We start from the raw sequence: 24214 nt of genomic DNA, 5'->3' as shown, positions 1-24214 counted from the left end.
ACGGAGAAAAAGCTGATGTTCTTCTGCCCTGGCAGCTGCTGCCCCGGTGAGATGGCTGTTGGAAAGTGGGCATTGCTTTTCCAAAATGGAGTTAGGTGGAGATAGATGTTCAGGGAGAGACTGGACGCTTGGAATCATGAGCACCCTGCAGCCCCCCTCCCCCCCCACTTTTAACAGTGCTGTAACCATTTTAAGACCCTACTTAAGGTTTTATAAGTAAATTTGACTCTGAAGCGACAAGATAAAGTGCAACTATCTGCTGGTAGACCCAGGTCTCCGTGTTCAGATTTGGATTTCTCAAGTGCAGAGCCCTCCCCAGGATTCTTTTTCAAGATGCGTTTCATTTTTCATTGAAATTAAAGCCACTGAAAGGTTTGGACAGAGCCTCAGAAACACACCTTTACTGGCAACCAACGGCGCATAAAATTGCAAAGTGCAGCGGGCGGAGGTCGGTGGACTAGGTTGGATATTTGCTGCCCATCTGTGTTCACGTGCACGTGGGGTCCATTCATTTTTGTGGAGGCTTCAGAGTTTGGTCTGTCTCAGCGTCTCCCATCTTCTTGTCACTTGCTCCTATAACTCTGGATGTTATTGGGTGGGTTCAATGAAATCCCTCTGCAGCTGGCTTAGTTCCAACATTTTTCGCTATTTTCTTTGCATCGAGTGCAAGAAGATGTGGGCTTTGGGCCTCTGAATACCTGTGCTAGGAGGACAAAATGTTCACTGGCCTATGTTTATAAGTAGTCTGATGGTGAGGATATGCTACACAAAAGGCTTCCGGGGAAGGGGAGAGGATGGCAATAAGTTGGCACTATTCAAGATGGCATCTTCATGGGATAAACATCCAGGCGGAAACCACAATATCGACCACAACGGGCTGGACCGCAGACCACAAACCAAGAATAGACAGGCGACCACTTCCTGAATGCCACGGCTCTGCTGGCCAGGGCCGTGGACGAGGCAGCTGTGCACAGCAGTGCGCGAGTCACCTGGGCTTTGGCTGGTGCCTGACGCTCAGGACTGGGAGTCGGCTGACACCTGCGTTTCAGATTTCTCCTGGGAGCAGCTGTTCACACAGGGCAGGCAAGAAGGCAAGAGGGCCCCCTATCTTACTCACACTATATTGCTTCCAACCCAGGAAGGGAGGCAGCCGGAGGAGATAGACGATACACGATACACGTAAACCTCAAATCATTTTCTCTTTGTCGTGAAAACATGTCTTATCTATGTTCCATTCGGATTGTAAATTAGTGTACAGACGAATACACGAAGCGAGTCCCTAGCTACACGAGCCTTATCAGCGTGCTTTACGCTCTTGGGAGGAGTCTCCTACTTCAGGCACAATGAAAGCGTTCCTTAGCTGTTATCACTGAGGCACGAATTTAGTATCTCTGTGCAATTAGATTTGGCGTGCAATGGGAATTCATTTCGCAGCAGGACTGCTCACTGAATTCCTTTATTGTCTCTTTGTTCCTGTAGTGGGGTCCTTTCATATCAGCTCGGGAGAAAATGCTGCTGTAGGGTAAATCTAGCCCCAGGGCCAAGAAAGTGACTGCTGGTTTCCTTGGGTCTTTGTCTGTCTCTTTCTTTCTTTCTTTCTTTCTTTCTTTCTTTCTTTCTTTCTTTCCTTCTTTCTTTCCTTCTTCCTTTCCTTCTTCCTTTCTTTCTCTTTCTTTCTTTCTTTCCTTCTTTCTTTCCTTCTTCCTTTCCTTCTTCCTTTCTTTCTCTTTCTTTCTTTCTTTCTTTCTTTCCTTCTTCCCTTCTTTCTTTCCTTCTTCCTTTCTTTCTTTCTTTCTCTTTCTTTCTTTCTTTCTTTCTTTCTTTCTTTCTTTCTTTCTTTCTCTCTTCCCAGGTCTATCTCCTTTCCTGCTGTTTGGCAGCAAAGAAGAGTCAAGAATAAAAACCCAAGGCTGTTTGCTTTTCAAATAAAGAGAACATGAAAACACGTCGGCTGTGGAAATTCATGCTTGAGAGTGAACACTTCCTTCCACACTGAAATACTGATCCCCGGATCAGGGTTCCAACTCCACAGGACATTTCCCCCTTTGTTGTAGGAGTTTGAGCATCAGGATTTTTTTTTCTTTCTTTCTTTCTTTTTTTTTTAATGAGACAGGGAGCATTGTTTAGAATATAACTGTGGTTCACAAACACCTGCTCACCCTCCCACACCATGCGTGCATGTACAAGTACATTTTTCAGCAAGTACAGGTCTGTTTCCCAATCGCTTCAACAGGTAAAAACTGGCAGAATTTTCTGGCATAACACGCACTCTAATTGTCCTTCTAGCTGATACCTGTTCTGGGCTGCTCCAAGTGGATTTATTATAAAGCCCTCCTATGATCATCCAACTATGAAGCGTTCCAGTGGGCTTGCTGTTAAAGCTCGGTGGTTGCACAGACCATATAGAAGGAATCAGAGAATTACAAAGTCGGAGGAAGCCCTGCGTGGCTGCCGTTGGCTTCCCAACCACCCTGGGCAGAACAGGTGTATAAGGTGATGCTTCCCCCTGGGAGACAGCGCCCCGGGGAGCGGCAAGTCACAGCATGCAGAGAGGTTTTCGGGAGTGAGGTGTAAATTCCAAAGGTTTGGGTTCAGTTCCGATAGGCACCCACATGTTCAGATCTTCAGTAGAGACCCGTCTGAGATGTCTCAAATAGCCTGGTAAGTTGGGCTGGAAATCTTGCAGGAACTCCATTCCTCCTGAGGTTTTTGGTACTTCCTGTAAGAGTCAGCCCAGAATAGCCTTTCCACGCCGGAGCCAAAGATGGAAAAGTAATGAAACAGCCTTCTCACTTTCTATTGTTTTGTGCTGAAGGGTCGTGCCTTTTGATGGCCGTGAGTGCTTTGCACAGAGATGAAGTCATAGGAAAGTTCAGACATTTAGGCTCCTGTTTGGTTTGGGAAGTCTGCAGGGGCAGCGCTGGGAGCGGGCCCTCCTTTCATGCAGACAGCGTGCCCATGTACGGCCCTTTCCCCGAAGGTGGTTGTTTTTATTCGGAGAGAGGGGAAAAGAGGCAGGGCTGCACGGTGGACCTACGCTTTTTGCTGGTGGCTCTGGTTTCCGGGAGTTGCTGGAACGACCATGCCGATCAGCAAATCCGAGTCGATTTCCTGGAGATTCGGCCCCTCCAGGCAGCACAAAGAGGGGAGACGCTTCATCGGCTGGTGCTGCTGAGAGCTGACGTGGGTGCTGCAGGCCATGGCCAGCGGGACCCCGGCTCTCTCCACGCCCCTCCCTGCCCTTGAGTGTCATCTAAGAGACTACGCTCGGCCTTTTCCTGCAACAGAGGCAAAGAACTAAATGGCTACTTATGCCAGGAGCAAAACTGGATGCTTTTCTGCCCTGGAAAGACAGACACCATTACGTTTGGCAGGCTCGGAGCCTAAGCCAGTCTCCTTGGAGCAGGCTTTCTGAGGGAGGTAGCAAGCCTACAGAAGCCAGACCTCTCGGACGACAAGGCCTGGTCTGAATGTGCCCTGTGCACTTTCTCTTGGTGAGCAGTGTGACAGGCAGCACCTCGGTGGCGGGTCCTGAACAGCATTGTGGATCAGCTGCCTTATTTGTCCCCCTCCTTAGCGGCCATCTGACTTCCAGAATGGAGAAGAGCCACTGGGCAGGTCCGTGGGCCACTTCCCGCACTCTCGCAGTGTCCTCTTCTGTTGTTCATTTTCTTTTTTTTTTTTTTTTTTATTAAATTATTTTTTTTTTTTTTTTCAATATATGGACTTTATTGTCAAATTGGCTTCCATACAACACCCAGTGCTCATCCCAAAAGGTGTCTGTTGTTCATTTTCATACAGCATCAGAGCAGTTGAAAGAGGCTTTCCACTGAGGACACGTTGGGTCAGAGGACCCACCCTCTGGGCTTCCCTGTCCGGTCTGGTTCTTGCGAGGGACAGGGACAGATGTGGAGTTCAGGGCCATTGGAGGGGCCTCCTCACGGGGGCCTGGTGTTTCAGCTCAGGAGGCCGGTCCTGTGCTTAGCAAGCACCCTGCTCTGGTGCAAGGAAGCATCGCCTTGTCGTTGAGGGCGGGGTGGTTCAGCCCGCGTCTCTCCTCGTACACGGGAAACCTGCTGTCTGGGGAGACCCGGGGTGTGGGGCCCCTGGGGCTTTGCCAGGCTGAGCAGGTGGGGGCCCGGCCTCCATTCGGAGACACGAGGCTCTGCCCACCTCCTTCGGGGGGCCCTTGCTGGTCCGCAGTCCTGGGTCCCTTGGCTATGGAGAGGTCAACCAGAGAGGCGTCTCCTGATTGTGGGAAGTACAGCGATGTCTAAAGCTGAATGATACGGAACATTTGGAAATATTTGAAGAAAAGATCAAAGCCTGTGAATTTAATTACCCAGCTCCACCTAATTAGCTCCTGCCTGGTCGTTCAATCTTCCGAGCTGACAATTATTGATGGGCTCTTGTCCTCTGTGCTCCCTCCCCCTGGCTGGGCTGCACCCTGGGGCAGCAGGTTTTCAGAGATTTGCGAGGGACAATTAACGGCAGTCAGCAGCGGGGGCTGTTGGGCGACAACTGCCATAGTGGAGGGACAGAGGCCTTATTAGGGCCTCTGACACGTTATGGGCTTGCGTGCGCTTCTGAGCCAAAGTCTCGATTTTTCAGAATTCTGAGACTCCACAGGGACCGACCGAGTACTGTCTGATGGACAAGTCTCAGAAGTATGCGTGGTGAAACATCTCCAGCGAAGAATGTTCTCTGGCCAGAACTGGCTGGGGTCTGGAGTGGGGAGGTGAGGTTCCAGCCTCTTAGGACAGGGCTCTAGGTGTCAGTGACCAGAGCTGGCTGCAATCTGGGCTCAGCCCGTTGCGGGGCATGCGGGGGACTGTCCTTGCTCTGTGCCTGGACTCGGAGTTACCCTGGTTTTCCCGGACTTGCCTGTTCTATGGAGATGCCTCCCCTTTCTCAGAGCGGAGAAAATGTTCCTAGGAGGTTAGCAGCCAGTGGGCCTCTGGTGCCCTGATGGGAAGGACACCATGCTTGATAAATGACCTGAACACAACACCTTCATCCAAACCACCATGAGAAAAATACGCCCAGAGTCTGTAACATGATTGTTTAATTTGGTCCTCAAGCTTTGCAGAGGGCTTTGATGAGGGGAGAGAGAGAGAGAGAGAGAGAGAGAGAGAGAGAGAGAGAGAGAGAAGTCTTTTGGCTATTTGTAAGAGTAAAAGTTGTTTTGTTTTTTGTTAGAGCTGACACAGGCATGCAATAAAATGTATATTTACAAATGCTCGTAGTGTTGACCTTCTCCTCACATCTGGAGACGTTGGCCATTCTGTTGGGGGGATGCGGCAGATGTCCACAAGGCATGTCCAGGGTTCCCTGATCTCCAGCCCCATTGTTGACCTTCTGTGCCGGTTTCATTTTTCTGTGTGTCTCTCAAATACTTTGCTTGGGAAATATATTCTAGGTCACCCCTTACCCCGAGGTGCTTTGGGGAATGCTCTTTTTAGGGCTTCATTTCAGTGTTGGTTCTTTGGGTTTCTTTCCCTTCGCAATATCTCAAGGCTCCCCTTTGGTCCCCCTCCCTCATTTTCTGGGCATCTTAAGGTTTTGGTCTTTCTCTTCAAATCACGCTCATCCGTTTTGTATTCCAGAACTCTCTTTAACTACCTACCACAGACTTTGCTGGGGTCTGGGCCCCCACCAGGAAGCAGGGTCTTTCCCAGGCTCACATGCACCCATGTGTGCAATGGCTACTCTGACCTCCCAGGTTTTGGCGTCTCAAAGTGCCTAGCGGCATGTCTGAACCAAAACTGTACAGGGAAAGTACATGGGGCAGACGGAGGAGGAGTCCACTCTGAACATGCAGCCGGGTGGCCCCCGCCCAACACCTCAACTAAACACGCTTGACAGAATCGCCAACCCTTCCCCTCGGGAGGGATTGTATTCAAATACTGTATTATTTTTGTGGGCAGCATTTTGGAAGATCTGCATTTATTTTCTAGAGAATTTCACTAGCCTCCCTTCTCTTCAGAGAAGCCTGGGGGGCTAGGAAAACCCACCAACCAGACTGCAACAAGCTGGGGCATTCTTGCAGAAGATGCCCAGACCGCTTGCCCTGTGACAGTGCAGTGCCTGTGGTGGTCTGGGCCCTTCTCCACCTAGCCGTTTGAGTCTCTACATCAAAAAAAGACCTGACCCTGGGTCCTTGCCTTTTAGTTCCCACATGGTTCTAGGTCCACACGGATGGGAGGGCAGCCCCAAGATCGGTGGCATGCACTTGTCCTTCTCAGGCTTTCTAAAGCTTTTGTTTGTTTAACCTTCACACAGAGTCTGCTGCTGAGGCGGCCAGAGCGGGGTTCTCACTTCTTTCTTTTGGTGTGTAAAAAGCACGGACATGCCTTGTTTATTATTGTTGAGTTTTTCTCAGCTAAGCTGAAGACGTACATCGAGATGGATTTTTCTCAGGGGACTGAGTTCAGATATTTCACAACCTATAAATAATGGTCTGATGGTCTTTACCATGAACCGCTTGTTCTGTCTTTCTTGTTTGTGAAGAATTTTCCTTATTTAATGTGAATAAAATGACTAACGTACAGTTTGTGGCCTCAGTATCTAATCCTAGATTCTTGACTTGATCTCACGCGCTGTTGGCACTGAGAACATTCCCTTTGACCTTGTGCTAAAATCTTTGTGGAGTCCCACTGTGTGCTTACCACATACTGTAGAAGGTGCCGGGGGTGGCCTGGTCAAGACAAAGACCAATAATGCCCACTTTGGGTCCAATCACAGCACATCCTTTCCGTTTGGTCTGAGATGAACTTGTATAACAGCCATTTGTGTAGCTTGAATTAGAAAGCCAAAGGAACCTTAATAAGTCATAAAGCCATAAATTAATTTCTCCTGAAGAACCTTAATTCTAGGTCTTTTAAAAACTTACTGGTCATTCAGTCTCTGACTTGGAGCTTCTATTAGTTTTTCAAACATAATACATCATACTTTCTGGAAAAGAGTTGTGTGCAATGGCTACTCTGACCTCCCAGGTTTTGGCGTCTCAAAGTGCCTAGCGGCATGTCTGAACCAAAACTTGTACAGCAGAATCTTTCCCGGTTAGAGAAAGGCTGCTTCTCCTAAAATTCACATGTTCTCTCTGAAAGCATGTGCTACCTGTGTGAATCAGCCATTTTGCAAAAGTCATGATTTAATTTAGTAGTGTTGATTTGGGTTTCCCTGACCATACAAAACGAACATTTTCTGAGCTTCAACATGAAATTCGAGGCTATTTCCTCCTCACCTTATTTCCATAACTTTGCAGACTCAGATCTGGCACGAAGGAAAATTGCCAAAATGCAAAACATTTGGGGCACAAGAAAACTCAGGAGGCATTATTAAGGGTTTGGCGTCTAAAGGTTCCAGATTTTAATCCAACGTATTATTTACAAATGTTTCGGAGCCAGGCAGACTTGCATCCTACCGTTGCCACCATTAGTCATGTCACCGAACAAATGCTTTTCATATCCAGGTACTCTCTTTGGTAACATGGAGCAAATATGCACCTACCTCCCAGGACTGTGTCTAGAGCACGCGTACCTGGCACACAGTAGGTGCTCAATGTGGGCAAATTCGACTAGTTGTACCAGTTTTTCCTCAGTTTCTTTCTTGCATCCATGTGGTCTACTGAATTTAAAAACTTGGATCTCTTAAATATCAATCCCCATGTGTTCACAGTCAGTGGAATTTTTCTCCTAAGAAAGGAGGGGAGATGGGGGCATGTTGGAGATTGAGGGTATGGGATAATGATGGAAGGAACAGAAAGCGGCATCAGGCTTAATTTATTCACATGGGCTTATTAAGCAGATGCTTAAATTGGTGAGTTAGAAAGGGCTCTAACAGTTTCTTTCGTTGGTTGACTGAACAATGGACCACAAAATGGCCTCCAGTGAGTGAATGGGAAATGCTAGACACACCTTGGTTTGCTGTAGACTTAGGGAGACTGGGATGTCAGAGTGGATTTGTCATTTGTCACCCATGCCGGAAGGGTTCAGGAGCGTACATCTCATGACCATGAGAAATAATTCATGCGGGGAGCCCATCACTGTTGAAGAGCTCTCTGTGTTTGCTCTGCTCTGTCGGCCAGATCTCAGTGGGAACTATAGCCACTCGACTGGGAAACCTAAAAGCCATGTGGGTAACTGGATTCTGGGGCTGCCGGGGCCAAAGGGTGGCCCTCAGCCACCAAAGGCAAGGAGAGTGTGGTGACCATCACGGAGAGTGGAGTCAAAGCAGTTATCCGAATGGTCTCATTGTGTAGACCTATGGCACTGGCTCTTTGACTGTGGTGTTCTTAGAAGTGAAATAGACAGTTAAATTCTTACTTGATCTTGCTTGATCTGTGGATGAGCAGAAACATTCAAGGTCAAGTAACAAAAGTTTAACCTGTATCTTGAAAGCAGAGAGTCACAGCCCCTTAACAGCTTCTCAGACTTGAGTTAGTTCACAGACCCAAAACTTCTTGGAATGAAAAGCAGGTGGCGTCCTTTCCAGGAAGGACCCTGGTACACTGCCACTGGTGAGTTAGAAAGGGCTCTAATATTTTGTTTGTTTGATTCGTTTTACACCATTAATCTTTCTCCTAGCCTTCCCCAAGGTACATGCAGCCTTCAGGTTTGAGCTGCAGATTGGTCTCCTGGGTCTGTAGCCTGCTGCCCACCCTGTGGATTTTGGACCTGCTGCCTCCACACTCAGGGGGGTCAGCTCCTTATGATAAGTGTCCTTCCCAACACACATCCTGCTGGTTCTGTTGTCTGCGGAGCCCTGACTAATATAGGTGTCGTAGAATTACACATGAAGTCGGGGGTCAACTGCTGCGCCCATCTCCCCATACCGAGAGTGCATTCATATCTGGTTCCATGCACTGGTGTGGCCCCTCTCAGACCCTCTCTGCTTGACAGCTGCCACCTCCTTTGGTCCCTGCCACACTATGTCCTTTCCCATGGTGCCATGGTCTTCTTGGTGTCTTCCTCTTTCCTCTTTTTCATTATTTTCATGGCATGTATCATCATTCAACATACTATACATCTTATTAGTCAATTTGTTTTTCATCTGGTTCTTAACCACAGACCATAAGCTCAATAAGGGTAGGTGTTTTTGTTTTGTTCATTCTTGTATCCCCAGTCTCTAGATAGTGCTGGGTAGTTAATAGGTATTCACTATTAAATGAATAAATCCTCTTTTGGGACGGTAATTTCTCTCAACCAGAGACCAAATTCCTCCTTCTTTCCTTCCTTCCTTCCTTCCTTCCTTCCTTCCTTCCGTTCATTTGTTGTCTCCTTCTTAGATATATCAAGTTTTCCTAGAGATCATATTCTCATGTAGGACGGCCCTTTTTTCTTTTTCTTCCTTTGGCCTCAAATAGATCTTTGTTCAAAACTCTCAGGGAACCAAAATATAGACACCTACAAAGCAGATGAGTTATGCCTGTTTGAAAGGCTAGCATCAAAAAGACAAGAGACAACAAATGCTGGCATAAAGTGGAGGAGGGAGGGGAAATCGGAGAAAAGTGGTCAAGAGGTACAATTTTCCAACTATAAGATAAATAAGTACTGGATAAATAAGGGACAACATGATGACTATAGACAGCCAGTACTGCTATATGGTATATAGGAGAGTTGTTAAGGGAGTAGATCCTAAGGGTTCTCATCATGAGAAAAAAAGTATTTTTTTGTTTTTTTTGGTATATATATGATGATGGTTACTAACCAAATTTATCACAGTAATCATTCTGCGATACACGTAAGTCAAATTATTATGCTGTACACCTTGAACTTACATAAATGTATATAGTGCTCCGTGCCAATTTTGCCAATAAAACTGGGAGAAAAAAGGAGGTGACTATGACACGGTTTTATAGCTCTGTTTTTTTTTAAGGGATATTTCCTGCTAATTAATAGCCTCTTAACACTCGTTAAAAAGCATCCCCAATACACAAAGAATCAGCTATGTCTCTATGTACTAACAGTAAGCAATCTGAAAAGGAAATTAAGGAAACAACTCCATGTATAATAACATCACAAAGAATACGGCTACTTAGGATAAACTCGAGGTGAAAGACTTGTACGCAGAAAACCACAAAATGTTGCTGAAAGAAATCAAAGAAGCCGGACGTAAATGGAGAGACATCCCGGGCTCGTGGGTCAGGAACAATATTATTAAGGTAACAATTTATTGTTAATAAATTGAGCAAAATATGTCAATTCCACCCCAAACATATCATGTAATCTCTGTAGAAATCGCAATGACTTTGCAGAATGGCTGAACCAAATATGGCATACACGTAGAGTGGACTATTATTGAGCCTTTGAAGGGAATGAAATTCTGAAATGTGCCACAGCATGGATAAACCTTAGAGACGCAATTTTGAGTGACATAAGCCAGACACGAAAGTACAAAAGCTGTACGATTTCCCTCGTATGAAATATCTAGAAGAGGCAAACACATAAAGACAGAGAGAATAGTGGTTGCCAGGACGGAGGAAAGGGAGACTGGGGACGGAGTTTCAGTTTGGGTTGATGAAAAGGTTTTTGGAGATGAACGGTGGTAACGGTGGCACAATAATGTGAGTGTGCTTAATGCCGCTGGACGGTACACATAAAAATGGTAAAAATGATACATTTCATGACATGTATGTTTTACCACAATTAAGAAAGAAACCATCGCGTCACTGCACAGGAGCCACAAGATCAATGTGTAATGCTACGTCTCTTGGAGTAGTGTTGTGCCCACCACCACTGGGGGAGTTGGTCCAAATGTAACTGATGACACATGTGTGTGGTGGGAGGCCACAGTGGCTTCTGGGAGCCATCGGTTCATTCTAAATAAAGCAGATTCACTAAAGGAAAAAAAATGAGCTGCAATTGCAGAAAATGTTCCTGAACACACGATTATTGTATTAAGTTCCCTTGAACCATGAGCTCTTATTACATGAGTCCGTTGCCCATGTCTGGAACTCTATCTTGTGGTCAAAAAAGGGAAAACTTTGTTAAAACTTTGAGGATATATATTGCATATAGGGAGAAAGAGGCCAATTTTTAAAAAGTGTCTCAAATCACTTGAAAAACAGCTATCCCCGACACCCTCAGAGAGACTGGGCAGAAATCGCCGTACGGCTTTGACTAACAACCCCCTCTTTTGTGTGGGCTCCGTTTTAAACCACATGGCTTGAAGGTTGCAAAGTGGGTGTGGCTTATAAATACCCAAATTACAGCAGCAAGTCTGCATGAATGATTTTTTCCCCTTTGTAATAATAATGTCAGGACTGTTATTACACTTGGCTCCGCGGGGGAATTGGAAGTGTTTCTCTGAAGGGAAGTGCTTCCAGCTCTACAGCTCTTTCAAGAGCTTCATTCCCATGTACTTGCTGGAAACTTTCAGGAAACCACATTCCTTTTCACGTCCCCATTTAGCAATGTGATCTCTCCCAGCCAGAATGCTTCCCAGACCACCTCATCAACCAGGCCTGGGAATGGAATGCAACCATGAGGGGCTACGCATTGGGGTTTAGGTCTTGTTTCCATGTTGTGTTTGTGAGTAAGAGAGGGAAGGAATGATTTTTTTTTCTCCTGAGAATATTTTGTCAACCCCCAGCATATTTCAAAGGATGCAAAGTCTTTAATGAATCAAAGGATTCAAAGTCTCTAATCTGGGGACGAAGGCCAGTGGAACCTGAGATGACAGTGAGATCAAATTCTGTCTCAAAGTGGCCGGTGTTGGCCTGGATTTTAGGTCAAGAGGCATTTGACAAGTGTCAGGAAAACCCATAAGAATCTTAGTGTAATTTTCTGTAACTTCTTTTGGAAATGGGCAGGCCAAAGGAAATTAACTGTAAAAAGAGTGATCCCTTATTTTAAAATTCAATGGAAAAAAAAAGGGGTAGGGGAAGGAAGGAGGAAAAGAAAATAATCAATTTTTGAAAAACAAGGTAGGGATTGTGAATATTATATGATTTTGGCTGAATTATTTACTTTATATATTTAAAAAATAGAGGAAAGCAAAATTCAATACAAAGCAAAAATATCCAACGAATTATTACGTAGTGTCCTATGTCACCAGTAGCTGATGCCATGGAAACACTTGGCCATAATAAAGTTCTTTACCCCATGGGGAACAGTCTCAGTGGGTCGGCCCTTTGCTTTTGTGTTGTTTTTATTTAATTGGGCAAGTGTATGTGGGGGTTTTGGTAGAATGAGAGATGAGACGGTGGAAGTAATAATATTCAAAGGGGTGGCAATATTTGTTGGTTAGATATAGCACAGGTTTTATTTTTTCAGGGATGTATTTGATCCAACTACTTAGTATCCCACACAGTATACAATTAACATTTGTTTTCTCCCTGACTAAAATCTGTAAACCGAAATCATGTTAGTTGTCAATGATGTATAGGTAGCACCAGAAAATATGAGAAAAGCCCCATTAGTACCTTAGAGTACTACTCTCTGTGGTAGGTCTTTCGACTTGACAATCTGTTTCTTAGCAGAGAAGTCGCTGGAGACAAACAAGGACATTTGTTTGTAGAGTAACAGAATCCAGTAATGCTAGGAAAGCAATAACAGAGAAGCAACTTTCTGTGTTTCTTACCTCAACACATTCTTTAATCATAAGCTTGTCAAGTTCTACTTAGGTTTTTTTGTTTGTTTTTTTTTTGTTTAAAAAGTTTTTTTTAATGTTTATTTATGAGAGAGAGAGAGAGACAGACAGACAGACAGAGTGGGGGGTGGGGGGGAACGTGAGCAGGGGAGGGGCAGAGAGAGAGGGAGACCAGAATCCGAAGCAGGCTCCAGGCTCTGAGCTGTCAGCACAGAGCCCCATGTGAGGCCCGAACTCATGAACCACGAGCTGAAGTCAGATACTCAACCGACTGAGCCACCCAGGTGCCCCTCTACATAGGTTTTCACATATTTTTGCGAGCACTGTTTATCAGTGCCTTGGATCACTGATGCGTCCTTCATCTTTCCTCAGGCTTCATCCCCCACCTTTTCAATACGCATCTGTAGCTGCTATTTTAATGAAGGTCTGTGACTGATCAGCTCTTTTTATTTGGAAAAAGTTGTTATTTTGTTCTCACTCTTGAATAATAATAGTTTAGCTAAGTATAGAATTCAGATCAATCATTTTCTCTCAACACTCTGAAGATATTATTCTATTGTCTCCTGGTGTCTTCCTCTTGAGGAATGTGCCCTCAATCTAAATGTCTTTTCTTTTTGGTTAATTTAACATTTTTCTTTCTCTCCTTAATGTTCAGAATGTGTCTAGGTATGGATTTATTTTTAACCTTTCTGGTTGGGATCTGGTGAGATTCTTCATTTTCAGTGTTTTCCTGTAGATTTGAAAATTCTTCAGGGACTTTCTCTTTAAAATATTGCATTACCTCCACTCTACCTACGGTGTCCTTCTGGATTCTTATCTCATTTTGTCAACTAGAAAGATTATATCTGATGCATCTGAATGAAAACGTGACTTAATGGAGGCTGAGAGGGGTGTAATTTTTCGCACATGACTAGATGTCTAGAGGCAGGCAAGCTAAGACCCTTTCCGCTTCCTGCTTCATCATCCTCTGTGTGTTCGTAAGACATCTGGTCCCCCTTTAGCGTAGTGCCTGTGTCCACAAAGAAAGAATGGGGAGGAGGAAGGGGAAGATTTTAAAGAACATCCTCAGGAACTTACCTTGGAAACTTCTGGTTCTATTCCATTTGAAAGAACTGTGTTACTTAGTTACCCCTTTCTTTGGGTATGAGATACACATTCCGGTTCATCAATTCTTTCTTCACCCATGTCTAATGTGGCATTTAAACCAATCAGGAATTTTTAATTTTAATGCCTACGTATTTTTTAGTAAAAGTTCTACTTTTTTTCAAAGCTACCTATTCTTCTTTTAAAATATCTTATTATTTAATTCTATCTAATTAATTCTAATTATTGAATTCTCTTTCCTCTTTCATCCTTTCAGTAATTTAAAAATAGGCATTTTATAACTTACTTGAGAACATTGCTCTATGATTTCAAGTTTCTGATGTTTGCTGTATCTACTGCCTTATTTATGACAGATAATTTCTTACGCATTATGGAGTCTTTGATTATGAGATTCTCTTGTGAAATGATATTTTTCTCCTGCAATCCTGTGTGGTCTTGACTGAAAGAATGTCCCTCAGAGTCGTTCTGTGCCTGCTTCTTCAGGCCCTCAGGGATTCCTGAACCATGAGGATATCAGATCATGCAAGACACTATTTCAAGGGTTTTATCATGGGAGTCTTTCAGTACAACCAAAGTGTAGGCAGTGCATGAGGACTGGGTTTAGCACAGAGACGGGGAGGCTCTGGGGGAAAGAAGCGTCATGGCAACACTGATCTAGTGAGACAATTTTACTAACATAAAAATGAGGAACAAAAGTCTACAAGCCACAAGGGAATTCAAAACATCATTTTTTAGTCCTTAAACTCAGGAGCACAGGTAACTAAACATCTATGGCAGTCTCCTGTGCTGGCTTTAGAGACTGACACTTGCTACAAGTAAGAATTACTGTTGGGAAAATAAAATTATCCAAAGTTTCATTAATTAAACTATTTGTGGCCCTCCAAACTTGAGATGCATTCATACAGTGATTCCTTACTCCCAATTTTTACTCCTGACCATCCAGTTGGGCAAGACACTGTATTGTCCTGGCGGACAGGGATAAATGAGCCGGACTTTTGTTCTCAAGTGTGGAGGCAGATGCACAAAAGAATCAGTGTCATGTAATTCATGCATAGCCAGAGGGCTAAGGGGCACAAAGGAGAGGGGGGCTCAACTTTGGGGAAAACTTCATGAGAAAGTAGCACTCAGGCTACGTCTTAAAACGTAAGCACAATTGTGGTAGGTGAATGGGTCATTCAGCCAGCCAGCGAGTTGCAAACACAAGAGAAGGAGAAGATTTTCTTTTCTGAGAAAGTAATGATTTGAGTTTAAACATGGTAGGTTTCAGTGCTTACGGAATATCCAATAGACAGTAGGATGTTTACAATTCTGGAACTCAAAAGGGTGGGAGTTAGAACTGGTCTGGGAATCACCGTCTTGCTGAAGGATGATGGTGCTCAGAACCAGGGAAGTGATGGAAGCCCTCAGTGTGGCTATGAGTAGAGGACGAGAGAGGAGAGAGGAGACAGTGGAGAGGAGGGAGGCGACGTAGGACATCCAAGGCTGGTGAGAGCCAGGGAAGAAGGGACAGAAGGAGACAGGATGAGTGCCATTGCACGATGAAGATGACAGAGTCTCCTTGAAAGGGGGGGACGGCCATCAGTGTTAGATGCTGCAAAGAAATCAAGTAGGAAGAAGATGAAAAGAGTCTCGAAGTGGAAATTTCTGGAAGCCCTAGTGAGACAGTAAGTTGGTTGCAAACATTTTCCAATCGTTTCCAGAAGAACCGCCGGGAAGATGAGAGAGCATGCTCCCCCTGAGGAGAGGCAGAGCTCAGGGCTGGCAGAGCTGAGCCCATGGTGTCCCCCACACAAGTGAGCTCTAAAGCACATGGGCCAAGTATACGACGGGAGCCGTATACCGTCTCTGGGCTTGCTTCTCTGTCTGTAGGAGGATTTATAGAGAACACGCTCCAGACACGTGGAAGGTTCCCCAAATGTTCGCTCTCTTTCGCTCGTGTGTGTATTAAAGGCTGAGGTTCCCGGGTAGGAAGGAGGAGAAGGATTAGCTTGGAAGGGAGATCCAGGCACACCCCCCTTTGCACAGGAGGGAGTGAGGGAGGACGCCGACCCCTGAGGACGCCGTGGCGAAGGAGAGGGGAACGGGTACCTGCTGGCACCTGGAGCACCAGGGGATCCAGGGGAGCATGCAGTGGGGGGCTGCCCCTGGGGGGGGGACTGGGGCGCAGGGGTGGAGGGGGCATTTCTGGGAGATATGGAGGGTTCAGTTCAAGGAAGGAGTCGTGACTCTGGAGTGGTCCTGGTGTCCAGAGGGACCTTGCCATCATGGCTTTTTCCTATGGTCCCTAAGCAATTAGGAGATGACAGACACTCCAGGGAGGAAGAGCCTGGAAAGAAGGGGCAGCTCTTCCTGCAAAGCTCCTCTCCTGGAGCGTCGTCCGCCCCCTTCCCTGGATCCCACCTCCCTCCTGCATCCCGTCCCGCTGGGCTTCCCCACTCTCACACATATCTGCCTAAGCTGGCCCCTTTCTGTTCCTTTCCCACCTCAAGGCCTTTGCACCCGCGGCCCTGGCTGCTGGGGGGTGTGCTCTCTTAGCTTGGCCAGCCTGGCTCCTCCTTCCGGTCTCAGGCCCCAGGTCCCACAGGATGAAGGGCATCAGCTCCCCGCTGGGTTGTCACTCTGGGGACCACCGCTCCAAGGAGCGCTCGGCTCCTCGGGGCCTCCTTGCGAGCCTTCGGCCCTTTCCAGGCCCCGACATTGCCATCGTGCCGGTCAGGGTTCTTTTTTTTTTTTTTTACAGAGGAGATAAAGATTTTTTTCTTTTGAGTTTTACACATCCTATCTCCAGAATTTATTTATCATATCTGTCTTGAATTACTTAAAAAGCAAAGCAGCTGTCCCCTCATGCCTTTCTGGGTTGTTCCTCAATCTGGTTTGCTTCACCAGAAGAATCTACGTCAATCAGATCGTGTCCTTTTTTTTGCTTTGTATTATGCAGATGTGGAATCATCTTAAGGTTAAAAAAAGAAAGAGGAGAGGCAAAAGAAAAGAGAGAGGCGTTCCAAATTCAAAACAGCCCGCACCTTCATCCTCTTCTTGGGCTCTGTGAATTCACCGAGTAACTAAGGACATGCGACGCTTAGATGTGTCACCATTTCCTTGACAAACAAAGTGACCGTGTCACCTTTAAAGTCTCCCTTCTCCCCGGTGGGAGCCATCCCCTGGGTACAGGGTCAGCGGATCTGGCCCGAGTTCACCCAGAAGTGTCCACAAATCCCTTCACGACAGCCCTAAAGTGCTTGCTGGCTCAGAGCGTGTGCCTTTACTGAAAAACTAAACACAGAGCCTTACTTCTTTGTTCTCGGCGTGTATTCCTCAAGAGAGGCTGTGTGTGGATGAGAGCAGCTTTCTTGCGGCATCTATTTCGTAGAGGGAGCGGTTTGTCACAGAACACGTAAACCTCTAAAGAGGTTCACAGTATTTCCAAGTGGGTAGCGGCGCTCACTGGCGTCCTGGGTTCTCAGCGGTCCCTCTTCTACCCACAGACTTTCTGCCTCCAGGAGAGCTCGGGAGGGGCAGGGGCACCCTGTGTGACATCTGTAGCCCGGCCAAGCGCCTGCTCGGGGAAGCGTCTGCAGCCGCAGGCCGGCTGAGGCCAGGCAGCACCTCAAGAATAGCTCTCGAAGAAAGACATTTCCGCTGTCTTCAGAAGGGAGCGTGCTTTTGTTCGCTTTCCAGAAGGTCACGTGGCCAGGCAGCCTCCTGGGGAGCAGCAGGAGAAATTCCTCAGGCCTTCCCTGGGATTGTGCTCCTGTTCTGCATCAGGCCGCGAGCGGTCGGGCCCACGGTTTACAAGATACCCTGTGGCTTCTGACGGTGGCCCGGCTGCAGACAGCGGGTCCCAGGTGAAACGTGACAGCTGTGCGGGCCTCCACGGCCTGTGTCGGTGAGGCATGTGATGTAGAGCGGATCGATGCCGCCTGGAAGGGGTTTGCGCGATGGAGCTCCTCCCTCCCAGCAAGGGATCCGGCCGACGGCGTTCATCCGTGAAGGCTAGGAAGGCCCCGGCCATGCCTGTGCCCGATGAAAACCCTTCCCATCGTTTGCCACCTAGAGAGCACAAGACCCCAGGCAGGAGAAAAGCAACAGCACAGATAACTTTTTGCTTTTCCGAAAAATCAACATGCACACATTTCCTTCTTTTCTGTTCCCGTTTTGTCCCCCGGAGTTCGTCTGTAGGCCAACACATTTTAAGTCATCTTGACAAGAGAGCAATTAGACCTTTGCAGCGTTGTGCGAGGGGGAAAAGCGCCAGCTGAGTAAGGGTTTAAAGTTCTGGTAAGGGAGTAGAGCAGAAGTTGTTTTTCTTAATTAAAAAGTATAAAGTCAGATTTGATTCCCCTTCGTCTCCTCTCCACCTGTTCAACAATCCAATTAATTTTGAAAAAGAAGTTTTATGCATACACGGAGGAAAAGTTTTACTCGGTACGTAGGCTGCTTGAACACGCGCCTCTCCACCCGTCCCCGGAGACGTGCTCTCCCAACCGTCTCCGTTGGCCGGGCCCTTATTCGAGATGGGCTTGGGGAATGTCAGCAAATGTGAACTGTGTGTTCTGCCTGGACACCACAAACATCGCTCTCTGCAATTCCACGGCCCTCCTGGAAGACGGAGAGCCTCAGCTTCATGGGAGAACAGCAGCATCGTAATATAAATGAAAGACGGAGAGTATACGAGAGATAGAGATGAAAGGAAAAGGAAAGGGAACATCCCAGCGGCGGAGCTCTGTTCTCAAGTCCTATGAAAGGAAAACACCAGACTTAATGAGAGTGCTGAGCCCGCTTTATCCGGTATTTGTTTCGGCAAGACGTCAGCCTGCCACGCGAAGATTGGAGCAACATGGGAAGCTCCTGTTCCCGAGCGGCAGGGCCCCCGCATCTGATGCCTCCCAGTTGAGGAAGAGCCTGTTAGTAGCTCGCGAAGCAATTTCTTCCGTGTCAAATATTTTCCCTTCGTGGTCCATGAAAATGAAGCACGCTTTAATATAACTCGAGGCCTCCGGTTCCACGTACAGGTTCTCAATCAGCGATGGAAGGATTGGATTCTCCACCAAGCTCGTGGTAAGCAAGTGTGTCCTCTGTTGCACGTTTGAACACTCCCCTGCGGGGTGATGACTAGCACATAACTTCCGGGGATCTGCTTAGCCGTTCTTGGTTTACTGCAATTTCAAATTGCTCAGAAGTACCAGTTTCAACCAAACCCAAAAATGATGATACCGTACCTTGGGAAAGTCACTATATGCTGCTCACAGGTATTTCCACTGTTCATCTCAGGTTTCCGGACGTGCAGGTAGCCAGCAGTATGATTGCAATTTTATTGTAAATATGGCAAATTAGAGACAAACTAAAAGATTTCCTGAAGTCACATGGAATTTCAGCAAAGGAAGGAAAGCCCAAATCCCCCCATCTTTGTGTGGTTCCTCGTCCAGCCGATATGGACAAAATAAGGTTTGCCTATAAATGCAATCCTTTCATTTTCTTCTTCTTCTTTTCTAATGTTTATTTATTTTTGAGAGAGAGAGACAGAGAGAGAGAGAGCACAAGCAGGCGGAGGGGCAGATAGAGGAGACGCAGAAGCCGAAGCAGGCCCCAGGCTCCGAGCTGTCAACACAGAGCCCGACGTGGGGCTCAAACTCACGAACGGTGAGATCATGATCCGAGCGGAAGTCGGACGCTCAACCGACTGAGCCACCCGGGCGCCCCTAGAATTGTTTCTAAGTTCTTGATTTCTGTGCTTTTGTTACCTAACAATACAAAACAAAGATAAGTGGACAGAATTTGTGTCCAAAAAGCGTTGGTGACAAGAAGCCCGACTTTGATCGCATGGCATTCTTTGTACCTAGTTACCTTCAGCAAAACAGCTCTCCATGAGTTCTGTGACATGGGCCTATGGCTGGCTTTCCACCTTCCATACGCTCAGGCCGCCGTCGGTGAATGACAAGCTGTATGTATGCACCTGCGTCCACATTTCATGGTTAGAGTGCTCAGTGTTCTCAGGAGGCTGTCCTTTCAACATTTCTGGAAGCACAGTGTGTCATTAGGAAAGCCCGGGAGGTTATGACATCGCAGGTGCAGCTTTGGGAGGAGCACCACAGGTCAGGTGCATCAGGTGCACCGCGGACGATGCTCGGGGGCGGGGACTTGGCCCCCGGGGCGCCTCTGCTGCTCGTGTCGCCAACCGTCTCACCTATTCAGCCTCCACTTTCTCACGGGTAAAAGAAGCTGCTGCCATTAGAAATGTACATTGGAAATGCATGATGTCAACCCCCTCCTTCTCACCACAGAGACTGGGGAGGGCTGAGTGGGGCTGAGCTCTGAGCTTCTGTCTCAGGCAGGGCGGGTCTGAGCAGGCTCCAGGCCAGCCTGTCCTGCAGAGTGGGCCAGACGGTGGGCAGGTAGGGCTGGCCATAAAAGGGTGTGCCTGGAAAGCCCGGGGTTACCCCAGCCGCTGTGAACATTGGCCCTAATCTGCAGTTCAAGTCCTAGCTACTGGGAGGCTGGCAGGAAACATTATGGCATTTTGGTAAGAGCCTGGGCTTTGGACCTTGGCAAGGGACAGACTACACGTCAAACCCGTTACCTGTCACAGTGAGCCGACCTCCCGGGGCTCTTGTCTGTAAATGGGGATGACAGTACTGACCCCCACCAAATTACTCTGACAATGAAATAGATACGAGACAGCCTTTCATATGCATCAAGTATCTCGTAGATGTTTGTTCCTTCCCAGTCCTTGGGGGTTGGCCTGCTGAGTGCTTAGTGACGGTCTTAGAGCCTGAGGGACATCCATCAGGGCTGGTGAGTCAGGACCGACGTGGCCAGCTGATGGCACTTCCAGCTCTGACCTCCTTGTCAACCTTTGTGAGGCCACACGTGTTCCTCGGGACCCTCTCGAAGGCTTTGCTGGGAAGGTTCCTGTTTGGTGGGCTTCGGACAAGGGGGGGTTAACGCTCGTAGTGCAGCTGGCATGTTCCTCGGGAAGCTAAGGGAGGACCTGAGGGTCAAGGGCCAGGGAGAGGAGGGCACATGGTACTGCTTGTATCCTTTCAGCTTTCCTTCTTGAGGCCTAGAAATGCTAAGGGGAGGCTTCACTCTTGGATGTTAACCTTGAGACTTAAATGCAGACACAGCCCTTGGTCCCTGTTGCATTGTCGTGAGTAACATCTTGGTGCCCTCAGCCTGGAACGATGCTTCTCCGTTAACCGTGGCACCTGCAATTTGTTCGGATGTGGCCAGACTAATGTTCTTTTCAAGTAATAAAGAAGCTTTAGGTGCTGTCACAGTGCGGGAGGATTTTATCTCGGAGGTGGCAAGAGGTCGCAGTGACCAGACCGCTGACGCTCATGGAGCCTCCTTCCTCAGGGTGCTGGTCCGCTCCCAAGACAGAGTCCCACCTGTTGGACAGTCTCGCTCACACCCAGCCCTGGGAGTGGAGCAGAGGGAGGAGAGGCTGGCCTGCTTGGGATGAAGGGGCTGGCAGTGTTAGGCACACAGTTGGTGCTAACAAAGCCATCTGAACGGAAAGCTTGGGGATAGGACAGGGAGCTGCATGGCCCCTTTCCGTCACTGTGTGGCTTCCACATTTGTTCTCCATTCCAATGCTGGATACCTCATCCCTGCCAAGCCGAGGACTCTAGCCTATCTTCCTATTTGCGTCCTTTTTAGTTCTTCTCTTCCCCTCATACAGCCTATAGCATGTGTTGACTCATTTCTTGTCTATCTGTCCCTTCTTCTAGAGGGCAAGCTCTGTTCCGTAATGTAAGAGATATTTTCTGCCTTATTCTATGCCTGCAATGCTACCTGTCTGAAATAAGCATTCAATAAATATTTGGTGATTTTTAAAAAGTGGTATACGATGAACATTAGATACACAGATGTGAAATGCGGTAATACGACAATTATCTAGAAGCCTAAATGTCGGCAACATGAATCGTCTGGAAACTGTCTTTGAACCCAGAAATGAAGAAGTGCTCAGCACTTGCTGCAGCAGCAAGAAAAAACTTCTTACACATAAGACTAGGACTCCACTCTTTGAATCTCGATAGTGGGCTCCACAGACTTTTGAGCCGGGTTATCCTGTTTTCCAGTCTACGCTCTGATAGGTGTAAGCTTAGGTGTGAACGTGAACGGTGCTGGAGGTAGACGTTGACGTGACAGCCTTCTGCCAGAGCGGGCAGAGAAGTCAGCCTAGGGTTCTGTGTGCACGTAAGACAGTCAGAGAACTTCTACTTGCGACCCGGCATCCTCCAGAATCGGTTGGAAATCCTGTAGGAAACCAAGAGGAAAATAGCTGGTTCCCGGGAACATACGGATAAGGTCTGCAGAAGTCCTTTAGCCACGTGCTGTTACTCTATAGGTGGGGGCCCTTGAAAAAGTAAGTTTCATTTCTCCCGTTGTCAGTTGCTGTTGCTGTTTATTTTGTTGACCGTGTTCGTTGTGTCTTGAAGGGAAAATGTGGTGTTGCCTTTGACTTCCCACGTGACTGTATTTCTTTTGTTTTCAGATTTAAGGTTTTGCAATACTTTGACTTTCCTAAATTATGTAGGTCCTCAAGATTCGCTCTTGTCTATAGACAATCACATCGGCTACCAAAAAAGACGGGCAAATTGTGGTGCTGTAAACAAGGCTATGTGCGCCTGACACAGCTGCTCTTGTTTTTAACTGCTTTTGTGTGAGAAAACAAAGAGAACTGCCACATAAAGAACAGGATGTTTTGGACGTCCACCTCGACTGCATTACCTAATACTGGAGTGGCAGACTTTGTAGGATTCGTCTGCAGGTGGGGAGAGCATGAAAAACGTGTATTATGACACTCTAGGCAATGGCTACAGAGCAAAGTTGAAAACACAAGTCTATTAGAGGAGATGCCAGAGGTGAGTCATGCGCCTCGGACTGGGATGCCAACACTGACTTGGTGCCCATAATTCACTTCACCGGGTTGTCTCCTAAGTGTGTCATCACAGACAGTGTTCTAACTCTTGGGAGGGGGCTTAGTTTCCGTATCGCTGAACCGGGGACACCATCTGTTCCGTGGCTGTTTCGTAAGGGTGACGGGGCAATCACACGAGATGCTGGGAGGGAGGGCACTGGGAGCGCTGGGTGCCATCCCGGGGAGCCGTTCACATTTTGTTCTTTGAATTTTTCCCTCAAAGACGTCCTGACCTCTGACTCAGTTGTTGCAACAGCCTGTGAGGTGCCCGGGTCTTACAGATGACAAGTCTCACTTCCAAGGTCAGCTCAGTGGGAAGACGAATTTGGATCTTCTATTTCTTGGTTCCTGTCGCTCAAAACAGCGTAGGTGGTAAGGCGTAAAATCAAATAAGGCGCAACTCCGTGACTGTTGCTTGAGAAGGATGCAAACCTGCCCTGCATCTGAGTAATGGAGGCATTTAGGTCTCCTCGTCAGAGCTAAGTTGAAGAAGAACCCTCACTCTTCCAGTTAGAACGACACTGAACGTCTCTCACCAGAACAGACTGAACTCTAATGGCCTCTCCTCGTCAGGCTTGGCTCTATCAGGGTTTCACAAACCCCAGGCCTAATGCGCATTTTCGAGGAGCGCAACATTCTGACCAATAGCAGAGCTAAGGAGGGAGTGCCACCATTTTTCTCCTATGATGTGAATATAGGTCCCAGCTTACCTCCTAGCTCACTCGACACTTATAGAGAGGGGAAACGGGAAGTAATCTCACTGATTTAATTCTAGTGTCACTGCCATTCACTGACAACTACTCTGAGGGATAATGTGACCATCGTCTCATTTCCGCCTCTCAGGAACCTACTTACGGGTAGAGGCCTTGATCGGAATCTTCGCTCCCTCAACTCTGTGACCTGAACCAGTTACTTAATCATTCTGGGCCTCCATTGCCTCATCAGTAACATGTCTGGGCATCATGGGGCTACAGGGAGAGGTAAATTAGTTCTGGCATAGGACAGCCACCCAGGCGATGCTCACCACATAGGAAATGCTTGGTCACCGTCAACTGTTACCTTAGTAGTAAAACTTATCTTATAAGTGGGAAAAGGGAGGTTTGAGAAGTGAAGTGACCGCCTCAAAGTCACACAATTGGGCAGCTGGTCTGCCAATTTCCCTCGTAAATGCAGTACTGGTCCAAAGCTCACAACAAAACCTGCAACACAGGAGGAAAGTGAGGTTTGAAACTTGGTCTTCTTTTGAGTAGGTCCTTTTCTTTTGACTCAGGCTTTTGCGAGCTTAAGGCCAGGGAAAGGCTTGGATTCTTTGAGGAAAACCCTGATGGTTGCCATTTTCAACAGCTGTCATTATTCTGACATCAATTCTGAAGTCTTTGCATCTTACTCAAAGAAATCAAATATGGACCACAAATGAATAGTGCTACCACATAATGGACAAATGCCTTCTTTTGTTTTTCCTTCATAAAGTGCACCAAGATAACATATATTTTTTGAAATCATACGTCCGTAATTCTCATTACTTGGCAGAAGCTGACCGTGGTCTGAGGGTAACATGGATTTTTATTTCAATTTATCCTTGCAAGGGGTTTG

The sequence above is a fragment of the Panthera uncia genome, chromosome F2, assembly GCF_023721935.1.
Source record: "Panthera uncia isolate 11264 chromosome F2, Puncia_PCG_1.0, whole genome shotgun sequence".
NCBI classification, from domain to species: Eukaryota; Metazoa; Chordata; class Mammalia; order Carnivora; family Felidae; genus Panthera; species Panthera uncia.
Note: the sequence above shows the minus strand (reverse complement) of the source record.